Raw genomic sequence first — 23747 nt, forward strand, 5'->3', positions numbered from 1 at the left:
TATTTGAAAGAGTGAATTATCTTTTGTAGATCTGTATGCAGGTTCAGTTCAGTGAGGGCGCATATATACGCTAGTTCAGTGAAGGAAAATAGCATATACGGAAGTTGTTCCATATGCAGAAGTGTATGCATGCAAGTTTCAGGCTATTAAAGTAGCGTATATATTTTGAGTTGTGATCTTGCTGCTTCTGTTTATTGCTGCAGTGTTCTGGGTTCAGATTTGGTGTGTGGTTACTGTTACTATGATCTGGGTATAGTCGTCAGAGAAGTGTTTATTTTGATTCAGAAGGTGATTGGTTAATACAAAAATTCTTGATGTTTGATTGATGTGGATCCAGTCTGAAAATTTATGAAACGTGGTCCCTGAAAGAAAGAGAAGGTTGTAGCCTTCTGTAGGCCAGCACCTATGTACTAGTATCTTCGCTAGTGCAAGAGCTAAGGGGGTTGTAGCTCCCTTCCAGGAGAAGCTGGAAAATGAGAGAGGGTTGTAGCTCTCTGGAGGTTGCAACCTGTGTACTGGTAAAGGACTGCACCAGTACAATTGTAAAAAGAAGTTTCTAATTAAAGAGAAGATAGAGACGAATTGCAGTAGGTGGTTTTCACCCACATTGGGTTTCCACCTTATATATCTTGCGTTCTTGTGTGCGATTGTCTTTCTGCTCTGTTTTACTATTTCTAGTTACTGGTTATTTGCTTCTGAATCACAGATTAACAATCAACATCAGAAAGATAAAGTAAATTAAAAAGTTTGCATTATATACGCGGGTTTTCTTCTGCATAGTTCCGTATATATGCGAGTTTAATTAACTGAAGTAACATATATCATTTGATTTTGAAAAAGGAATATTTGACTTGATAATACTGAGTCACCCCCCCTCTCAGTATTATTTCCAACAATCTGGACAAAGGTTTAGATAATAGAAATACTTCTGCAGTACTGCCATTGTTTTCTTTACTCTGAAATGTCCAGTGACCTGACTACAGTGCGCCTTTGAAATCATCTTGGAATGCTCACTTACAGGAACACATATGTGTCCCAAGTGGGATAACAGTGCATGACAGAGGTGAAAATTTGGAACTTGATTACTTCCTAGGAGTGTCTTGTATGTGCTTATGAATTCTGGATCGCTCTTATAAATATCCATCCAGCCTGAAGTCTCTTGCCCACAAGAGTCGAGAACAATGATCAACGCCATGACTGGTGGTCGGTTGAGGTATTTTGCAACAATATTGGTGTTTACCTTCTTGTATTTAATGTTCAAATGGAATTATTGCAGGTATGTGGACCATTTCTGATGGCGATTGTTCTACGTATTCCCTCGTGTCTGTATGAACTACAAGGATTTGTAGTGTGTGTGGATGAGTGTTTCCTTCCCCATAATGTAATCCTTCGATTGATGATTGGACTACATAATGGAATACATTTCTTTATCATAGGCGCGATACGTTTAGACTATGTTTGAAAGTGTCTCACTCTGGTAAGCCACGGGATGCCCCTACTGAGAAATAATTGCACCAATACCATACTCAAAGGAATTTGTCTCAATTTCAAATGTTTGTTGCAAGTCTCGTAATGTGATAACTCGTGCAGATTGTCAGTGTCTGCTAGTCCTGCCAGTCACAAGTAATCCAATTTTCTCTTTCAAAGTTTTTGTTAGGGTTCTAGGTCAAGTTTTTTATGGTTTTAATAGGTCTTCAAATAAAAAAATTGATCATTGGTTGGTGTGTCTACATTAGTGCTACTCCCTTCAGAATTCATGGGTATCATTATTCATCATGGTCATGTCATTTTTCGATTGTTACAAGTCATGAATCAGTTAAGGTGTCATCATATGAGTCTTGGTCTAGGTCTTCACCTATTTTGTCATCACCATGTCAATTTTAAGTAAAAAGAGCCATGTTTATGGTCTTGAGTCCACACATAAGGGATTTATCATCTTAGGGAGCAAATGTAATAAAGCTAAAGGTAATACTTCAGTTCATAAAGATATTGCTCCAATCAATGGGGTATGATGCCATGTCATGATATATGCCAAAAAAGGTTTTTTGAGTTTTAAAGGATCTTTCAAGAATTTCCTTCACTCATCACATTTGTATAGAGCTCAAATTGGTCATTGAAAGCCTTCCAAGCAACCTCACCATCGACTGCTACTCTCAAAGGGCGTCTTTCATCCTCTCGCTACGTTTTCCTGCTTGATGCTGCCTCACGCTGCGTTTTCTCCAGCTCCCTAGGTTTTCAATGTGTGAAGAAAAGGAACAAATACAAACGTTCTCTCCTGTAGGTGAAGCTCTCATCATCTCAGTTACAAGTAATTTTAAGCAAAACACCACCTCCAATCATCAGTTTTTTCAGCCTTCTAGTGGGGAACCCTCTCCTAGGGTTTCATAATACATTCTTGGTTTGGCACTATTGTTTACTTTTCACACAACAAACCATATTCCCCTACACATTTTACCCTTACACACTCTCAAGCGCACTCCCCCTGGCTTTCCTTATCCCTCCTCCCTCATTCCCCTAAGTCCTAGAGCTAACCCTATTCTGTACACTACGTTTTTGGTAGAAATTAGTGTTAGGACTGTGTTCTAATTCGTACCACTCATCCCTTCACTCCCCATATGATTTTTCACTTCCCTAAGCTTCGCAACACACCTCCCTACGTCCCAAATTTTTCCTACTTACATATCTCCTCCCTAACCCTTCTATCCTCTCACCTCAAGACACTAACCCTAAAACTGTATTTTCCCAATTAAAAATCTTTTTTTCCCCTTTCATCCATCTAGGGTTTTCTTATGAAAATTAAAATCATTGAAAGTGAGATGAAGGAATATAATAAAGGAGGTCAGATGTCTAGATTTGAGCTAGCTCACACCCATGAAATCAATGCTTCACCATTCATTAAAAGGTCATGTGAAGAAGTGGGTTGCCTACGATTTTATGAGCAAATTTAGGAAGTGAGATACCATGGAAAGTTGACAATCCCCTTTTCCACCAACTTGAAAAGAGGAAAAGAAACAATATAAGGGATAAAATTCATCATAACAGTAGAGGTGATTGGCATAATTTTTAGGGTTTTGATGCCATTTGCCACACATAGGGACATGCTTACATCAAAATCTGTTTTTGAAGTAAGGAAGATGAATTTGACAAACATGAAAGAGGTTTTTTTCAATAATAGAACAAGGAACAAAAAAATCCTTCATTTTTTACACAGGTATCATATATTTTGAGATATACAACTTTCTTGGAGACATATTTCAGAAAATCAAATTTTTCCAAGTTAATTTCTTGTTTTCATCATGATGGTGTGGCATAGATTCCGAGAAAATGAAAATGAATTTCCAAAACCTACGAGATATTTCTATTCAAAACATACTAATATAAAAAAATGTCTCCCATATTCTCAAACCCATTCATGGTTATAGAGATATTTATCCATCGTTGAGGCCTATTTTTGTAGAAAACCTAAAAATTTTACAGAGTTTTTTGTCCAAAAAGGTAGTGTGCCCCATGCTATATTTTTGTTTAGGGGCTCCATTTGACAAAAGGTTTACATTTATGGATTCCTTTTTACCTCCACATCAAAATTATCTAACTGGGGTTCCACTTCAACACATTCTGGCAGGTGTAAAAGTCAAAACAGTAGAGAAAAAACACGTTTCTGCCCTGTTTTTCAGCAACACTCCACGCTTTTGGAGTAGTTGTGGGATAATTGAATTTTGGAGGTCATTGAGCAATATTTTTTAGTTATTTATGGTTCTATGATGTATTAGACATGTAGATATTTCTCCAACATTTTACAGATCCTGATTTGGAGCATGGGAACCCCTCCAAAAGCCTTTCGCAAGGAGCACGCTACATTTTCTGCAAACACACTAGATTTTCAAGAAATTTGCTACGTTTTAGCATGGAAGTGATTTTTTTTTACTTTTCTCTATCATGTTCGATTTTTATTGATGTAATTTCTCATTTATGGTGTTTTAATGATGCATTAGGGTGTAATTATCTTTTTTAAAGTAAAACTTGAGTACATTCAAGCTTGTAAAGGTTTCCATGGTCAAATGAATCCATTTTAGGCCAATTTTGGGAGTTTGTTTTAGCCTCCCTAGTCATTAGGTTTGGTTAGAGAGACTTGTCTACACTGATTCTATACTAAGGAATTCGACCCCTAAGAGAGGGGGATGTAGTGTTTGGTCTATATGTAACCCAATCTAAGCCATAGAGAGGGATGGATGCTTGAGAGTCTTTTGGAGCCTTTATACTTGATCACTTTGCAGTAATACAAGCCAGTTGCAGCTATTATTCAGGAATTCACGTGGTATGATCTTGTGGTAGATTTTTTCTTTTGTGATTCACTTTTATGAATGTTTAATGTATCTTCTTTCCATGTCTATGCTTTCAATGATCTTCCTATTAGTTTGATGAACGAAATTCTTAAAGTTTAAGGTTTGTTTTGATAGGAATTTAATCTTTATGTTATCTATATTCTGATGAATGAACTCAAGCTTGCCATGCTCATTTTTAAACTATGATTTTCAACCCTACACTACACTGACAAAGCCTCGAAGTTCCATTGGTACATACCTAGGTTTCTCCTTTGTATTTCTGCAACTGAGTTTTTCCTAAAACCCTAGCCTTGGTTCCTTCACTCATGCTTCATGCAGCAAAACCCTAAATTTCAAAACCCTATAGCTGAACATACCTAACCTAATATCGTTTTCCCACTCAAGTCATATTTGGTTGTGAGCTTTATAGAGGAGCTCTCTCTGGTTTAACATGGAGATCTATTGAACCCTAAGTGGTTTGAGGCTACCTCCATCGATCTCATTTCTCAGTCTTGGGATATTGTGGAGGATAACATTTTGGCACCATTGTCCGGGAACACAAAATCATATCTTCCCTAGGAAATAATGACAAGGATTAGATCTAATTTGCTGATGATGGATAGTGATCAGACACATATGAAGGCTGAAATCATTCACCTAGCAACTCCAAATCACTTTAAAATTTAATTCAAAGACTCCATTGGAGTGTTGGGTGTGGACCCTGATTATCTTCTTTATTCAAAGGTATCATCGCATTGGACCCCAGTTCGTAATGTGGCAGCAACGTCTCCCGTAATATCTTTGCTGCAAGGGGGGGTCAAGGGAGGTGGAATGTGATCTTTGGGAGCCCCCCTGGTGGGGGATCCGGGGTAGTGCCCTAGAAGCTAAACATAGATGTAAAATTGCCTAGTAAATTTTGTAATTTCATAGTCAATCCGGGTTGTTAACTAGGTGGAGATCTAATGGTAGATGTTAGGTTTAATTTAGGGTTTTTTGCCCTAGAAGGCAACCCCTTAGTATATATGAGGGAATTGTATTGCGTCTATGTATATCTGTATTATGAGTGAGAAAGAGAGATGATATTGTGTGAGGACGAAGAGGGAATTATAGCGGATTTGTTGTAGGCTGTATCTCTTCAATTTGTTGGATAATATAAAAATAAGAACTGGCTGTTTCTCTGTGGACGTAGCCCAAATTGGGTGAACCATGTATATCTGTGTCTCTCTTGTTTTATGTGTTTTCTATGTTTATATTTCTGCAATATATTTTATGTGTTCCATTGCTCTGTAATATGTAATTTTCTAACAAATCGTTTCAGAGTCGAAGGTCTATTTGGCTGATAAACTCGCAGGAGAGAAGGGTTCTTGGTTCGAGTGGGAGAAATAGCGGAAGATGAAAGGTTTAGGGTCGAAAAATTTAACGGCCAAAAATACCAGCTATGGAAGATGTAGATGGAATATTATCTGTTTCAAAGAGATCTATACCTACCACTGAGATGAAAGACAAAGAAGCCGACGAGTATGATAGATACAAAATGGGATATTCTCGACAAAAAGGCACTTGGAACAATACGGCTATGCTTAGCGGTGTCGGTAGCCTTTAATGTTTGAAAGGAAATGAAAAGAGAGGGTATAATGAAGGCATTGGCCAAATTATATGAAAAACCATCAACCTCAAATAAGGTATTTCTTATGAAGAGTTTATTTAATATAAATATGTAAGAAGGTGCATCTGTTGCTGATCATTTAAATGAATTTAATACAGTTACCAACTAGTTAAGTTCTATAGGGGTAACTTTTGATGATGAAGTTAGGGCTTTGTAATTTCTATTCTCATTACCAGAAAGTTGGAATGGTTTAGTTATGGCCATTAGTAACTCTGTCTCTTGATCTAGTGCTTTAAAGTTTGATGATGTTGTCGGTGAAATCCCTAGCAAGGAAATGCGACAGAAAATCACTGGTGAGACATCAAGTAATGCTTTGACTGCAAAGACTAGGGGAAGAAAATGGAAAGAGGAAAGAGCCTAGGATATCGCAGTAATTCAAGGAAAGGCAGATCCAAGTCTAGATCGGGATAGTGTGCTGGAAATGCGGGAAGAAAGGACACCTGAATAAAGACAGCAAGTCTCGAAAGGGTAAACAAGGAGACACACAACAAGAAAACAATCATGAAGCGAATGTGATAGGTGATGTGTTGCAAGATGCTTTGATTCTTTCATTAGAAAATATTATTGATTCCTGGGTGGTAGATTCAGGGGCCTTATTCCATGCCATACCTGATAGTAAACATTTTCATGGTTATGTTGAAGGAGATTTTGGACAAGTTCGATTAGGTGATGATAAACCCTGTAAAATTATTGGAATGGGTACAGTGTTCATAAAACATCAGAAGAGAAATCAATGGCTATTGAAGGAGGTAAGGCATGTTCCAGATCTAAAGAAAAATCTGATTTCAAAAGGGTAGTTGGGAGGTGAACGTTGTGTGACTTCTTTTACAGATAAAACCTAGGAGGTCACTAAAGGAGGCCTAGTAATAGCAAAAGTAGAAAAGGTTGGTACATTGTATTTATGCAATGGTATTTGTAATTTTGTTAATGATTTAACATCTACATGAGAAGATATGACATTGTGGAATCATAGACTCGGGAACATGAGTGAGAAGGGGATGCTGATTCTTCACTCAAGAAATTTGTTGCCAGGTTTAAAGCATGTTGATTTAAAATTCTGTGAGAATTGTGTTTATGGAAAATAGAAGAGAGTCAGATTCCTTAGAGTTGGGAAAGAAAAGAAGAGAAAAAAATTAGAGCTTGCGCATACAGATATATGGGTACCTTCTCAGGTATCATCTCTCGGTGGCTCTCATTATTATGTTACTTTTATTGATGATGGAACTAGAAAAACCTGGATTTATTGTATTCGAAATAAATTTGATGTACTTGATACTTTCAAGAAATGGAAAGCTTTGGTTGAAAATGAGACATGAAAAAGGTTAAAGTGTCTTAGATTAGACAATGGAGGTGAATATTGTAGCAAATAGTTTGATAGGTATTGTTCAGAGAATGGAATTCACAGAGAGAAGACAGTTTCGGGAACACCACAAGAAAATGGTGTGTTAGAAAGGATGAACAATCCAATCATGGAGCATGCAAGGTGCATGAGATTGCATGCAGGATTTCCTTTACAATTTTGGGCAGAAGCTGTAGATACTGTTGTTTATCTAATAAACAGAGGGCCTTTAAGTTCCTTGGATGGTGGTATTCCAGAGGATCCAGGGACAAGTAGAAAGGTAAACTACTCATTTTTAAATACTTTTGGTTGTGAACCCTTTATCCGCATTAATAAAGAAAATAGAACAAATCTTGAGGCAAAATCAAAAAAATGTACCTTTATTGGATATGGTGTTAATGATTTTGGTTATCAATTTTATGATTATGAAAAACACAAAATCATTAGAAGCATAGATGTCATATTCAACGAAAAGGTTTTGTATAAGGATCAGCCGGAGGAAAAGAAACAGGAAAAAGAAATCAAATAATACACAGTGCTTGATGAGATCACAGAAAAAGTGAAGGTGCTTGAAAATCATAATCATCAACAGTCAAAACAACAAAAACAACCACAACATCAACAAGCACCTCAAACACCTGAAAGTGTTGTTAGAAGATCTATCAGGATAAGTAGACGCCCTCAACGATACTCTCCTTCATTATATTATGTATTGTTGACTGATTCAGGTGAACCAGAATGTTATGAAGAAGTAGTGCAGGTAGAAACCAGGAAGAAGTGGGAGCAATCCATGAAAGAAGAGATGGATTCCTTAGCACATAACCAGACTTGGTACTTAGCCAGGTTGCCTGCAGGTAAAACAACATTTCATAATAAATGGGTTTACAGGTTGAAGGAAGAAGATGGAGGTAGAAAAAGGTATAAAGCTAAACTTGTGGGAAATGGGTTTGCACAGAAAAAGGGTATAGACTTTGATGAGATATTTTCTCATGTTGTTAAAATGACTTCAATTAGAAATATTTTAAGTCTAGTAGCAGTTGAAGATTTTCATCTTGAGCAGTTAGATATAAAGACAACCATTCTCCAAGGGGATTTGGAGGAAGAGATATATATGCAGCAACCATAGGGATATGAGGTAAAAGGGAAGGAGAAAATAGTGTGGAGGTTGAAGAAGAGCTCGTATGGCTTAAAATAGGCTCCAAGGCAGTGGTCTCTAAAATTTGACAAGTTTATGTCTGAACAAGGTTATACTAGATGTTACTCTGATCATTGTGTTTATCTCAAAAGGAAAAATGATGGCAGCTATATTATATTTTTATTTTATGTAAATGACATGCTTGTTGTAGGTTCTAACATGTAGGAAATAAATGTGCTCAAAAGAAAATTGGCAAACTCATTTGCAATGAAGGATTTAGGTGCTGCAAAACAAATCCTTGGTATGAGAATAACTAGAGACAAGAAGAATCGAAAATTAATATTGTCTCACAGTGAGTACATAGAAAAGGTGTTGAAAATAATTAATATGCAGAATGAAAAACCAGTTAGTATACCTTTGGCTAGCCCTTCCAAACTAAGTAAGGAGGTGTGTCCCAAGACTCAGGAAGAAATGGTTGATATGTCTAAAGTTCCATATGCATCAGCGGTTGGAAGCTTAATGTATGCAATGGTCTGCACAAGGCCTGATACTGCACATGCAGTGGGAGTTGTAAGCATGTACATGAAAAATCCAGGAAAAGAACATTGGATGGTGGTGAGGTGGATTCTCAGGTATTTGAGAGGTACCACAAATCAATCACTACGCTTTGGTGGTTCAAACATTGCTCTACAGGGATATGTTGATGCAGATATGGTGGGTGATAGAGATAACAGGAGGAGCGCCACATGGTATGTGTTTACTGTAGGTGAAAAAACTATCAGTTGGGTTTCAAAACTGCAAAGTGTTGTTGCACTCTCAATAATAGAATCAAAGTATGTTGCTGCAACAGAGGCTAGTAAAGAAATAATTCGGTTACAAAGGTTTCTGGATGAATTTGGTAAGAAGTAGGAGTTGGGAAGGTTATATAGTGATAGCAAGAGTGCCATACATCTTGCAAAGAACTCTGCATTTCATTCTAAGACAAAACATATACAGCTCAAGTATCATTTCATACGGTTAGTGTTGGAAGATGGACAGTTGAAGCTAGAAAAGATACACACTAACCAGTATCTTGCAGGTATGTTGAAAAAAGTTGTAACCAGGGAGAAACTGAGATATTGCTTGGTTTCAATTGGTCTTCAAGTATGATGATGAAGATGAGAAACATCTAGGTCCAAAGTGGAGTCATTTTCCAGCAAATGAAGCAGTGGTGGAGTTGCTATAATCAATCTCCAAGTGGGAGATTGTTGGGTGTGAAGCCTGATTATCTTCTTTATTCAAATGTATCACTGCATTGGACCCCAGTTCGTAATGTGTTGGAAATGTCGCCCGTAATATTTGCACTACAAGGGGGGGCCAGGGGGGGCGGCTGTGATCTTTGGGAACCCCCCCTTGGCAGGGGATTGGGGTCAACACCCCCGAAGCTAAAAATAGATGTAAAATTTCCTTCTAAAATGTTGTAATTTCGTAGTCAATTTGGGTCGTTGATTAGGCGGAGATCTAATGGTAGAATTTATGTTTAATTTAGGGTTTTTTACCCTAGATGGAAAACCCTCGCTATATATGAGGGAATTGTATTACATCTATGTAGATCTGTATTCTAAGTGAGAAAGAGAGAGGAGATTGTGTGAGAGCAAAGAGGGAATTACAACGGATCTTCTCTAGGTTGTATCTCTTCAGTTTGTTGGATAATATAAAAGGAAGGATTGGTTGTTTCTCCGTGGATGTAGCCCAAATTGGGTGAACCATGTATATATGTGTCTCTCTTGTTTTATGTGTTTTCTTTGTTTATATTTCTTCAATATATTTTATGTGTTCCATTGCTCTGTAATATACAATTTTCTAACATGGAGGATGAACCTTACCAACAAAAACAAGAAATGACAATATGGGAAGATCAAGTATTCAAGTTGGAATTTCATCCAAAACTTCATGTTTTTTGTCATAAATTATTTCTCCTCCTTTCCTAGGAATGTCAAGAAGTTTTTCCAGAGTACATTGTATTTGAGAAAAGATCCCAGACCCACACTTGATTCCTTTCCTTTGAACATTGTGAATACAAATTTTGATTTTGATCAAGACCCTTCTTCCAAATATTATGTTCACCATCTTCAACTTGATGAGCCTCAAGACATCAAGACTAATCCTACAACTTTTGTACATACTCCTACACCTTGTAAAATTACAGACAGATACAAGCCACTCATCCTACATCATATAGTCCATGATTTCCCTTAACATTATTACAAATACCTTCCCAGGTTTGATGGAGAATATGGTAACATCACTACTGAAAGACACATTCAGAGTTTTGAAAATATTCTTGACCTTTTTGAGGTTGAAGAAGATGATGTCAGTATCATGATTTTTGCTTTATTTTTGCAAGGCGAAGCTAAGAAATGGTTCAAGAACTTACCGGCTACAAGAATTTTTCATTTCCATCAGTTTATGCAAGTCTTTCTTGATAAATGGGTGATCAAGTGGAATCCTTTTCTGATTTTAGAAGAATATAATAATTTGGAAAGACAACCACGAGAAACAGTGCAACAATTTTCAGCTAGATTCAATCAAGTATAGCATTCAATGCTTGCTGATATAAATCCACCTCTTGATTTAGCTCTCTTACACTACCCAAATGCCTTTGATCTAGAAATGGTGTTTCAATTGAGAGCAAGGAACATGAAAACACTCGCAGAAATGCAAGATAATGCAATAGATGTGGAAGCTAATCTTCTCGTCGAAAGGTTAAAGTTGAAGGAAGAAGTGAGGGAGAACATAAAGAAGGAGTACCTGACATCTTCAGAAGTGAAGCTCCACATTTTAGTAAGTATAATGGAAGAAATGATGCGAAATATTACCATAAGAGATGAACTTGTTGTTCAAAAACACCATCTCCAACTTATTACAGAAGAAGAGGAGGTTTCTAGCCATAACCATTTTCCTGCTAATCCCAGTTACCATAGATTAGAAAATGATTATTTTTTGCACTCATTTATGGACAATCACGAAAATGGATTTGTAGATCAGCCTATGGAGAAGAAATCTATTGATGTAATGTGTATGTTTGATGACATTGTTTATATTGATGATTTACCAAAGTACGATTAGTATGATGATGATCATGTTGTTGAAATAAAGGCTGACACTTCAAGGAAATCAAGGGCATGTTTTTGGGAGGAGAAAGTTAAATTACAACTGCACAAATATAGCACTCAACCTGTGAATTTCAATCATGACAACAATGAAGAAAATGCAAAAAATTTCAAAGAAGTAGAAGGGAATTCACCTTTATGTTTCATTTCATTTCAATTTCTGAGAGAAAATTGTCCGAAGACTAGAAATCAATAGTCTTTTAGTTTTGATATTGAGCATGAAAAGGGGAATGAACTTCTTGATCGAGACTCCTTACCCATGTTTTTCTCCTCATTTGCAAATATAAGGGAAAAATATAAGCAAGTAGATAAGCAAGTTGTCAACGATATAAATGGGAAGCCTTCTCATGAATTGGTTGAAGATATCAGTTGTGATATGGAAGTTTATTTCACTCCATAATCATAGCCACTGAGTTACATTGAGCTTCAAAAGATAGATGAAATATTAGAACATGAAACATATGATGAATTGATGTAGGATAATTCAGTACCATTAAGTTCTGATTCATTTCAGTTTTTGAAGAAATTTTTTGATAATATCTCTTAAGCAAAGAATGACAAGCCTATATAAAATCATGTAGTCTCATTAGAACCAATGTATAACTAGTTGCAGCAGTCTTCTTAGGTTCTCCATGATCCAATAACTGATGTTTTGGATGATATATGTAGTCAAAGTCTTTCTCCATTAGCTAGCTATGAGCTTAAAAACCAAAATGATAAAAATTTGATCAGGCAGTTGGCTTCATTGTCTTGTTCAGTAGGAGTCTCATTACAAAGCTCATCTGAAAATTTATAGTCATATCAGGAAAATTACAAGTCAGAAATGCACGAGAGTAAGGATGAAAATGAAAATTTATATTCATGGTATAAAGACCACCTAGAGAAAAATTACAATTTGTTGGATGAGCTAAATCTCAATGTACATTTTGCCAATTTGTTGCAGCCATATGAGAAAATGAATTTTCTTGTATTTATGGATCATGAGCACATCTTCAGTGAACACTTGGAGTTGCCTATCTTTTGTTTTTTCTACCTGCTCAAGGAAAGTGTGAGCATGATTCAAATAAGTAGCCATTTGCTGGATTGGTTACACTAGAGGGATCATTTCACATGATTGTATATATATCTTCAGCAGGTGGGTGGTTATCATTAGGATTTGAAGCCCAAGGTGAAGGCCCTAAGATCTTGATGGTCTGCTGCCATGTGTAAGTAAGTTCAGTCAGTAGTCAGTTTTAGAGTTAAGTCAATTTTTACAGTGTGTCAAGTCAATTCAGTTTGTCGATCAGTTTTCAGTTTTGAGTATGGTCATTGTGTTTTTGACTCCATGCCCAATGGATAAGGCTACTTGGTCTACGGTGTTCTTGAAACCTTTTAAAGGAGCCTCCATCCCTAGTTGGAGCCAATGTTAGTGTCTGTCAGTCGTGCCAATCACCAGTGACCAAATATGCTCTTTCAAATTTTTTATTAGGGTTCTAGGTCAAGTTTTTTATGGTTTCAATAGGTATTCAAATAAAAAAACTTTGATCATTGGTTGGGGTCTCTAGATCAGCGCTACTCCCTTCAAAATTCATGGGTATCATTATTCATCATGATCATATCATTTTTCCAGTGTTAAAGGTCATGAATCAGTTAAAACATCATCATATGGGTCTTAGTCTAGGTCTTCACGTATTTTGTGACGACCATGTAAGTTTTAAGTAAAAAGAGCCATGTTTATGGTCTTGAGTCCACACATAAGGGAGATAAAATCTTAGGGTGAATATGTAATAAAGATAAAGGTAAAACTTTAGTTCATAAAGATATTGCTCCAATCAATGCGGTATGATTTCGTGCCATGACATATGCCAAAAAAGGTGTTTTTAAGTTTTTAAGGATCTTTCAAGCATTTATTTCACTCATGTCATTTGTATAGAGCTCTAATTGGTCATTGAAAGCCTTCCAAGCAACCTCGCCATTGATTTCTACTTTGAAAGATTATTTTTCATCCTCTCGCTATATTTTCCTGCCTCACAGTGTGCGTTGTGTCTTCCATGCTGCGTTTTCATTCTCACGTTGGGTTTTCTCCAACTCACTACATTTTCAGTGTGTGAAGTAAAGGAACAACTCCAAATGTTCTTTCCTATAGGTGAAGATCTCCTCAGCTTAGTTACAGGTAAGTTTAAGCAAAAAACCACCTCCAATCATCAATTTTTTTAGCCTTTTCGTGGGGAACCCTCTCCTAGGGTTTCACACTATTTTCTTCATCTCGCACTATTTTTTACTTTGCACATAGAAAAACATAGTTCCCTACACATTTTACCCTTCCCCACACTCAAACACAATTCCCCTAGCTTTCCTTATCCCTCCTCCCTCATTTCCCTAAGTCCTAGAGCTAACCGCAGTCTGTACGCTATGTTTTTGGAAAAAATTAGGGTTGGGACTGTGTTTTAATTCCTACCACTCATCTCCTACACTTGCCATGTGATTTTCACTTCCCTAAGCTTCCCAACACACCTCCATACCTCCAAAATTTTTCCTACTAAGATATCTCCTCCCTAACCCCTATATCCCCTCACCTCAAGACACTAGCCCTAATCCCCTATTTTCCCAAGTAAGACTCTGTTTTTTCCCGTTTCATCCATCTAGGGTTTTGATGTGAAAATTGAAATAATGGAAAGTGAGAGGAAGGCATATAATAAAGGAGGTCAGATGTCTAGATTTCAGCCAACTTACACACATGAAATGAATGCTTCACCATTCATCAAAGGTCATGTGAATAAGTGGGTTGCCTAGGGTTTTGTGAGCAAATTCAGCAAGTGGGATACCATGCCAAGCTGAAAAGCCTCTTTTCCACCAAATTGAAAGGAGGAAAAGACACAATATTAGGGATAAACTTCATCATATCAACAGAGGTGATTGGAATACTTGTTAGGGTTTTGAAGTCATTTGCCACACATAGGGACAATCTTATTTCAAAATTAGTTTATAATGTAAGGATGATGAATTTGACAAAAATGAAAGATTGTTTTTCCAATAATAGGTCAAGGAACAAAAAAATACTTCATTATTTACACAAGTATCATAGATTGGGATATGTGCAACTTTCTTGGAAACATATTTCAAAAAATCAAAATTTTCCAAGTTAATTTCTTGTTATAGTCATGATTTCGTGGCATGGATTCCAAGCAAATGAAAATGACCTTCCAAAACCGGAGAGAGATTTTTCATCACAACATCCTTATATACCAAAAATTATCCTATATTTGCAAAAAATTTAATGGTTAGAGAGATAATGCTCCATCTTTGAGGCCTATTTTTGTAGAAAACCCAGAAAATTTACACAGTTTTTTGTCCAAAAAGGTAGTGTGCCCCACACTACATTTTTGTTGGGGGGCTCCATTTGAAAAACGCTTTACATTTTTGGATTAATTTTGACCTCCACATCAAAATTATCCAACTGGAGTTCCACTTCACTAAATTCTGGCTTGTCAAAAAGTAAAAAAAGTAGCGAAAAAACACCTTTTTGCCATATTTTTCAATAGCACTCTACATTTTTGGAGTAGCTGTGGGAGAATTGAATTTTGGAGGTCTTGGAGCAGTCTTTTTTAGCGCTTGAGTGTTCTATTATGTATTAGACATGCATATATTTCTCCATAATTTTACATACACTGATTTGGAGCACCGGAACCCCTCCAAAAGCCTTTTGCAAGCAACACGCTATGTTTTCTACAGACATGCTACATTTTTAGGCAATTTGCTACATTTTTGCCTAGAAGTAATTTTTTTTTACATTCCTCAGTCAAGTTTGAGGTTTCTTGATGTAATTTGTCATTTATGGTGTTGTAATGATGTATTAGGGTGTAATTATGTTTGTTAAAGTAAAAATTGAGTAGATTAATACTTGTAAAGGTTTCCATGGTCAAATGAATCAGTTTTAGGCCAATTTGGGAGTTTGTTTTAACCTCCCTAGTCATTATGTTTGGTTAGAGAGATTTGTGTAAAATGATTCTATATTGAGGAATTAGAACACTGAGAGAGGTGGATGTAGTTTTTGGTCTATATGTAACCCAATCTAAGCCATAGAGAGGATTAGATACTTGAGAGTCTTTTGGAGCCTTTGTACTTGATCACTTTGTAGTAATACAAGCCAATTGCATCTATTATTCAGGAATTCATGTGGTATGATCCTATGGTAGTGTTTTCCTTCTGTGATTCACTTTTACAAATGTTTAATATATCTTCATTCTATGTCTATGCTTTCAATGATCTTCTTATGAGTTTGATGAACAAAATTCTTAAAGTTTAAGCTCTGTTCTGATAGGAATTTCATCTTTATGTTATCTCTCTTCCGATGAATGAACTCACACTTTCCATGCTCATTTTGAACCTATGTTTTTCAACCCTACACTACACCAACAAAGCCTCGACGTTCCATTGAGACATACCTACCTTTCTCGTTTGTATTTCTACAACTAAGTTTTTCCTAAAACCCTAGCCTTAGTTCCTTGACTCATAATTCATCCATAAAAACCCTAAATTTCAAAACCCTAGAGCTGAACATACCTAGCCTAATATATTTTTCCCACACTAGTCATATTTGGCTATGAGCTTTATAGAGAGTGCTCTCTGGTTTAGCAGGGCTAGTTGCTGAAACCTAAGTGGTTTGAGGTTACCTATGTTGATCTCCTTTGTCAACCTTGGGATATTGTGGAGGATAATATAGAGTAGAGGTGATCCTTCAACTTGATAAACGCCTTCTATTTGGTTTCATACCAAAATAAATTTTCTTTCACTCTATCCTATGTGACTTGACTTAAAGGCCAAGTGATATGAGAGAACCCGAACACAAAATCCTACAGTAGAAATTGGCAAGACCCAAAAAGATGTAGAGCTCTGTTAGAGTGGTTTGGGTTGGCCAATCTTGAATGACTTGTATCTTGGTCAGGTCCACATGCACACCTTGCTTGTCAATGATATACCTTAAATATTGAAGCTAGGTCATGCAAAAAGTGCATTTCTGCAAATTGGTACACAACTTGTGTTCTTGCATGGTTTGGATGACCTGTCAAATATGGTGAATATGCTCTTCTCAACTCTAGTTGAAGATCAAGACATCATCTAAACACACCACCATGAATGAATTGATGAAGGGTCAAGGGATGTCGTCCATCAATATCATGAAGGTTGCGGGGGAATTTGTCAACCTGAAAGGCATGACCAACCATTCAAAAATGTCCTCCTTGGATTTGAAGGAAGTCTTCCACACATTAGAGGGTTCGATAGACACCTAGTGATACCCGAACTTCAAATAAATATTACTGAAATATTTGGCCCCCTTGAGCTAGTCCAAGAGGTCATCAATCTATGGGATTGGGCACCTATTCCATACAATGATCTTGTTCAGTGCCTGATAGTTAGTACAGAGTCTCTAGGTCCCATCCTTCTTCTGTACCAATACAATTGGGCTCCCACAAGGTGATGATATTGGCCTAATGTTCCCTTTATGCAACAACTCTTGAATCTATCTCTTGATCTCATCTTTCTCTAGAACAAAGAGTTGATAGATCAGTCTATTGGGCAGCAGCGTACCTGGGGTCATATTGATGGAGTGCTTGAACTGACAGTGCAGAGGATCCCCCGTAGCTGAGGCGAAAATGTCCCTATACTCCTTCATGACCTTGTCCATTTTCTGTTGTTGTGCGGAGGAGCCTTTTCTAGAAGTCATGCCCATAATATTCTTCCTACCCTGAGGGAAAATCATAATGAAAACAAATTTCCTACTCTGTGAAATGATCTTACTACATTACTTTTGAGTGATCAAAGAGATGGTGGTAGGCAAGGCTACCTCCGGTATCCTATACAACTTATTGACCAAAGTAATAATCACAGAGAGAGGTCTAGAATCATATACAACATGTCACTTCCACAAGCATGATTTTCTTAATAATACATTAGACACTTTAAGAGGGGAAACATCACATAGTACCTCATCCATGAGGGGCTTGATCCTATAGGGAAGGTGACACTATTAGCTGACACGAAGATCTCCTCCTTGGTGACACCACCCAATGGTCTACGATTATAGATGCATTGTAGTCGGTGGGCCCAACCTCTTCATGCACTCTACTGAAATGAGGTTTTTTTGGCTCCCACTATTGATAATGAATTGTAGCAAAGAAACATTAACCCACATCTATGAGTAGAATAGGCATTCCCCCTCCTATGGATCTTCAAGGTCATTCTTCGGGATCCTGGTGGTGATCACGTGACACTAGGCTCCACATCAATGATCTACTTCCCTTTGTCATTCCCATTGTTAGGTTCTGACTCAGAGTTAGAAAATGCGTCTGATTCGGAAGCATTCAGCTCGGACACGAGTGACTACCTGGCCCGACACTCACTTGTGTTGTGAGTGGAGCTCTTATGGAACTCACACAATTTTCCCGTGTCCTGATTTGACTCCGTGGTGTTGTTATTTTCTTGCAGCTTCGGTGGGTTTTCCTCAGTCGCCCCACGTTGGATTTTTCCTTTGCTCTATAATTTGGGGGCACCTTTCCCTTGATTTAGATTCACAGATCCAAAGTATTTCTTCTTCTATTTAAACTTTTCTCAATCTTGACAGTGTGTCAATACGTCTTGCCGAGCGAGGAGATATCTAGGAATTCCATCTCATCCTAGATGTACCTGTCTAGGTAGCCACTGTACTTGAGTACCGAATGTTTCTCAGAATCCTTGATGCCTAACTTCATGCGAAGGGTATGAAAAACATTAGAAAACTCCCTCACGTCTTGGTCCCTTACCTGCTGCAGCGTGGTCTAGTTTCTGTATGTATCATCATAGCTCCTGATAGGGTAGTACTTCTCCTTGATGGTGTCCTAGAACAAATTTCAAGTGGGTATGGCTGAAAATAGTGGGGGTGTACTTTTTTCCTTCTTCTTATAGTAGTTTCCCCACCAATCCTTCATGTGGGGGGTGGCTTTGAGAAGTGCAAAAGTAATATTTTCCCAGCTGGAAAAATTATGAACAAAAGAATAACCTTATAGCAGATTTAGCCATTTATCTATGGCGTTGACATCTATCTAACCTTCAAATATGGGGATGTAAAAGTTTACTTGTACCTTAAAGGGTGTGGTGCTTCCAGAGTAGTTGTTGGAAGAAGATGCGTCACCTTTTGGTAGCCATTGAAGGATCTAGGAAAAGTTGTCCATCATCGCATTCCTATGTCACTTGAGGGCTTCTTAGAGAAATATTTTGAAAGGGTCTCCTTTCCCCTCATCTCTCTTCTCTTTCTCCATGGGAGGCCATCGTAATTTGCGAGGCTGGTCTTGCAATGTTTCAACCAGTTCGAACCCTAACTCCTTATATCTCGAACTCATTGGGGCCATGCAAAGAAAAATAGAGAAAGAGAAGACCACTCTGATACCATTGATCCAAATTAAATAGGAACATAATAAAGTATAGATATAACCATAAATACAAATATGCAACATAAATAACACTTCATTTCATTAATATCAAATACTAAAATATGCTTACGAACATAATGGAAAATAAAATTAGCTCAGGTGATGGTAGCTTATCTCTGAGAAGAGATGTGGCAGCTACATGCCTATGAACTTTGCTACAATGAGGCACAAGGGCCTATTTATTATTAAACAACAAGGGAAAACCCTAAACAACCAAAATCTTAACCCGAGGAGATGGAATGCCAAGAGTTTGTGGGCCTCGTTGGGGTTAGCTGGGCGACCAACGTCCCAAGGTCATAAATTGGTCATATTATATCCATTTGGCACGTACAATACATTGTTGGAAATATCCCTCCAAGTACTATAGGATGTGAGGGCGTATTGCAGACCTTAAAAAAATGTCGTTCATCCGAATGTTCAGGACCTGAAAAATTGCTAAGGATAGTAAATGTTGCAATAAACAAGGAAACAGATGAAACCGACTGGAGGTCTAGGTGGAATAGGAGGGTCGCCACCAATATCCAGCTGGATAAGAAAAAGATGAAATATAAAATTAACGAAAAACATAGTGATACAATAATAATGAACTTCAATTTATAAATTACAAATGCTAAAAACTATTTACAAGTAGAATAAAAATAAGCTAGCTCGGGTGATGGTAGCTTATCACTGAGAAGAGATGTGATGGCTACATGCATTTTGAACTGTTTTACAATGAGGCTTGCAGGACTTTTTATCATAAAGCAAAAGTGTGAAATGTTAAACCTAGGAGATGAAGTGCCAATCCTTTTGGGCCCTATTGGGGTAAGTTGGATTGTCAACTTTTCAAGGTTGTAACTTTGGTATGCAAACTTTGTTTGGCTATCATGATACCTCATTTTAAATATCTCCATGAGTGAGAAATAGAATTTGTGAAACAAAATTTTCACTTCAATAGTATCTCTTTTTCCCCAAAAAAAAAAATTCGTTTAGGACCTGAAAATGGCTTTGAAAGTTTAGTACCCAAAAAAATGCCAAAATAGAAAGTTATGTTAGAAATAAGGAAACTGAAAGGAAATAGTGTTGGGGTTCCTAGTGGAATAGGCAGGTGGCCACCAATATCTACCTGGATCAATATTCATAAATTATTAAAAATAACGTAAAAGAGATTACTCTTATATTGCTACTGAATAGGAGAATAATTTACTGAGCCAAAGAACCATTAAGAGTGCATACTTCACATGCATCACAAATTCATATAAGAAAAAGAAATTCATAGAGAACCCAATATGATATGAGTAAAATATCATGGTAACCCTAGAGGATTCAGAAGTGTGAAATACAAACATGCGGATAGAAGAAACACTCGATCAATTAAGTGAAAAGAAATGAGGAAATTTTTAGAATTTCATATGGGGTCCCTTCATTTGATAAAAAATGTAGGGGTGTTGTTGGCCTACCAATAGCTTTTAGGTTCTGTGATACAAAACCATGTAAAAATTTGTTTACATTTTTTCCTAAGTTCAATTTAACTATTGATATGCATTAGAATTTAAACCCTCCTCCTCTATGAACTCCTCATATATATGTGGCTTCCTTTAAATGAATCAACCCAACTGCTACAACAATTTCTTTTAAAAAAATTGCCACAAAGAAAAAAAAATACCTTGCATCTCGACTGTTAAATTTCCACTACTTTATGCTTAGTACAAAAACTTAGCCTAATATTTTCTTCAATTAGCAATCAAGTTTAATCTTCCAATGAAAAATAACAATTGTATGTAGAACAATAAATGCAATGGACAATAGAGGACAATCAAGAGAAATAACAAGAGACACAAGATTTGGTCAAGGACCAAGGAAATACCCCATAAGGGGGAGAACCATTTCAAATTATTCTTGTTGGGCATGGAATCCCCCCACAACATGTTTTGGGGCTCAAAGCCCAAGTCTTGGTCAAAGGTTTTGTAAGACTCCGTGAATTACGGGCGCAGAGCGCGAAGTATAGGTTAAGTCATAGGGTTGTCTGCTCTAAAGTATTGTAATGTAATGTAAAGTGATGTCAGCCTACCCATGGTCCGTGGACCATGGGATTGTATAAATAGAGCGAGGCTCTAAGTTGTAAAGATAGCGAATTTGAGAGAAGAGTACAAATGGTTCAAGCATAGAGTAAGAGTCTAAGTGTATTGGGTCATAGTAGTAGGAAGAGGCTCTGCAGCTGAGTGTGCAAAGGCCTAGTAGATTCCACAACTGAGTGCACAGGGCGGTGTCGAGTTTGTAATCTTGATCGAAGAATAATAAAGAGAAGTTGATTCCTATTTATGTGTATCTGCTTGGGCATTGCCTTCTTTACATTTATATTGTTTTATTTATCGCACGCACCAATATGATTGTTGAATATGTTGTAAAAATCATTAGTCTTACACAAATAAGTTAATAATCAGGTAATAACAGATTGAATAGTAAGGAACTTGGGTATTATATGGGTTGTGCCCCGAGTAGGGCTGTGCGAAAGCATTATCGTAGGTTGTGAAGGAATAGCAAGTGCGTGGAGCAACATGCGTGCAGGGTCAAACTGCAGACCTCTAGAAGCTCATTAGACATCCCCAGGGTGTAGAAGCTTGGTTCTAGGACCCTCTCATATTACTTTGGGTGAGACTTAAGTCTGTGCTCTATGGATTGTTGCCGAAAGGGCCAGTAGTACCTAGATTTGCTTGGCTAAGTCACCTCTGAACTTGGGATGGGTCCATACAAGCCAACAAATGGTGCTATTGTCGGGACCGGGATCTGCATAAGGGATGCCTGATATTGTGCCATTCAAATCCAACAAAGAAAGAAATTGAAGAGTTGTTGGATAAGAAGATTCACAAGTTCACGGTGCAGGAAAACAAAAATTTGCGAGTATCTAAGGAGTAGTGGTTGGAGCGCTACTTGTATACAGAAATCCATGAAATTTTCTTTGCATCCTTTCCTTCTAAGTTGTATGAGTAGATTGCGAAGTTAGCAGATAACTAGGGAAGGTGTAGGCTCGACAAACCAATAGTGTGGACTCTGAAATTAGTGTGTAGACTAGAAGCATCAAGAGATAAGATCGCACAAGCTATGGACCATTGGCTCGACCAAATAATAAGAGGATTTATCACCGAGTTTGCGGTAGACACGACCGTCAGCTACAGTGAGGTGGAGCGACGTTTCCTCAAGGGATTGTGAGGCATGTATATCAAATCTTTGAACACTTGGATTAAGATGCTATTATGTGAAAAGCGGGTTATACAAATAAATTAATGTTTGGGACTATGCAAAGTGGGAAGATCTACAGAAGTGGAAGTAGTGAAGAGTTGGAAACTAGTCCCTTAATTTCACCCTCGTGGGAAAGCAAGGAAGAGCTCGCGAAAGTTTCTCAAAGAAGTGCAGTCAGTCTGATAAGGCAGCATATTCCGCATTTACTACCTCCACCCACACTGCCACCTGTCTCACCCTCCTCACCTCCATCTCTACCCAACCCACCTCCGCCACCACCACAGTTCAGTATGGCAAGTGTGATCAAACTACCAGTATTCAGAGGCGTGGGGAATGAAGATCTGGACCAATTCTAGTTCGTGGTAAGAGCAGTATGGGAAGCACAAGGCATTGTGGATGAAAATATTAAAAAGGCTACACTAGTGAGCGCGCTGCAGGATCACACATTAACATGATATATCAACCATTCTAATGACCACCCAAATGCAGGAATTGCAAAGATCCAAGCCATGCTGAACAGTGAATTTAGCAAGCCAAAATCAAAAAAACAATCAATCATCGAGTTTAAGGAGATCGCGATGCTCTCAGGCGAGACCCCCTGGGATCTGAACCAAAGGATGAAGAGTACGATTCATGAAGCCAATATGACGTTGAAAGATGGACAACATTGCGCATGGTTTGTAGTATCTCTAACACCGCACATAAGGACGACACTGTCACAACGAAAATTTTCCACCCAGGCCAAAGCGTTGGAGATGGCAATGAGTTACATGTGACCCCTATACAAGACCCTGGGTTGGGAGTCCAAAAAATCCACATGCAACTACAGAATCTATGTCTATAAATGCAAAGTTTGAAATAGGATAGGACACCTCGGCCAAAGGGGTGCGACGAAGTATGGTGCATAAAATGCAAAGGCCAAGGGCATGAAAAGGACCATTGTCCAGTGTTCGCGTACTACTTGGTAGGAGGAGGGTCGATGCCATTAAGATCGGAGGCATGGGCAGGGCCAAGCGCAGTGTCTGCACTATGGTGCACGATCTGTCACACTACGCATAATTGTAATCTATTGTAGAAGTATACGCAAACGTCCCAACAATTGTTTTGTAATTTCTCCAGGTTGGTAGGCCAAAATTAACTCACCTGCCAAAGCTACGAACTAATGATGGACCGAACTCCTACCTACAGGGTATAGACTAAAACACGAGCCCTCAACCCAACTTCGGGGATGGAATGTGCTAGATTTCAGGGGCGCGGTTGAGTTCTAGGTGGAATGGGACTAGGAAGGGGTCGTGGACAACTAATTTGTTACAATTGCAGAGGGCTAGGGCACTATGCCCACGATTCTACAAACCCAACAAGGACATCATGTTGATACTATACTCAGTATGATCATGAGGTAGAGGAATGTCGTTCGCTGATAGGGAGCATGCGTGAAAAAGGGGTACTCTAGCCCCCTCCCACTCATA

This window comes from Pinus tabuliformis, chromosome 6 (assembly GCF_031772625.1).
Source record: "Pinus tabuliformis cultivar Carrire ecotype Pingquan chromosome 6, CPIR1, whole genome shotgun sequence".
NCBI classification, from domain to species: Eukaryota; Viridiplantae; Streptophyta; class Pinopsida; order Pinales; family Pinaceae; genus Pinus; species Pinus tabuliformis.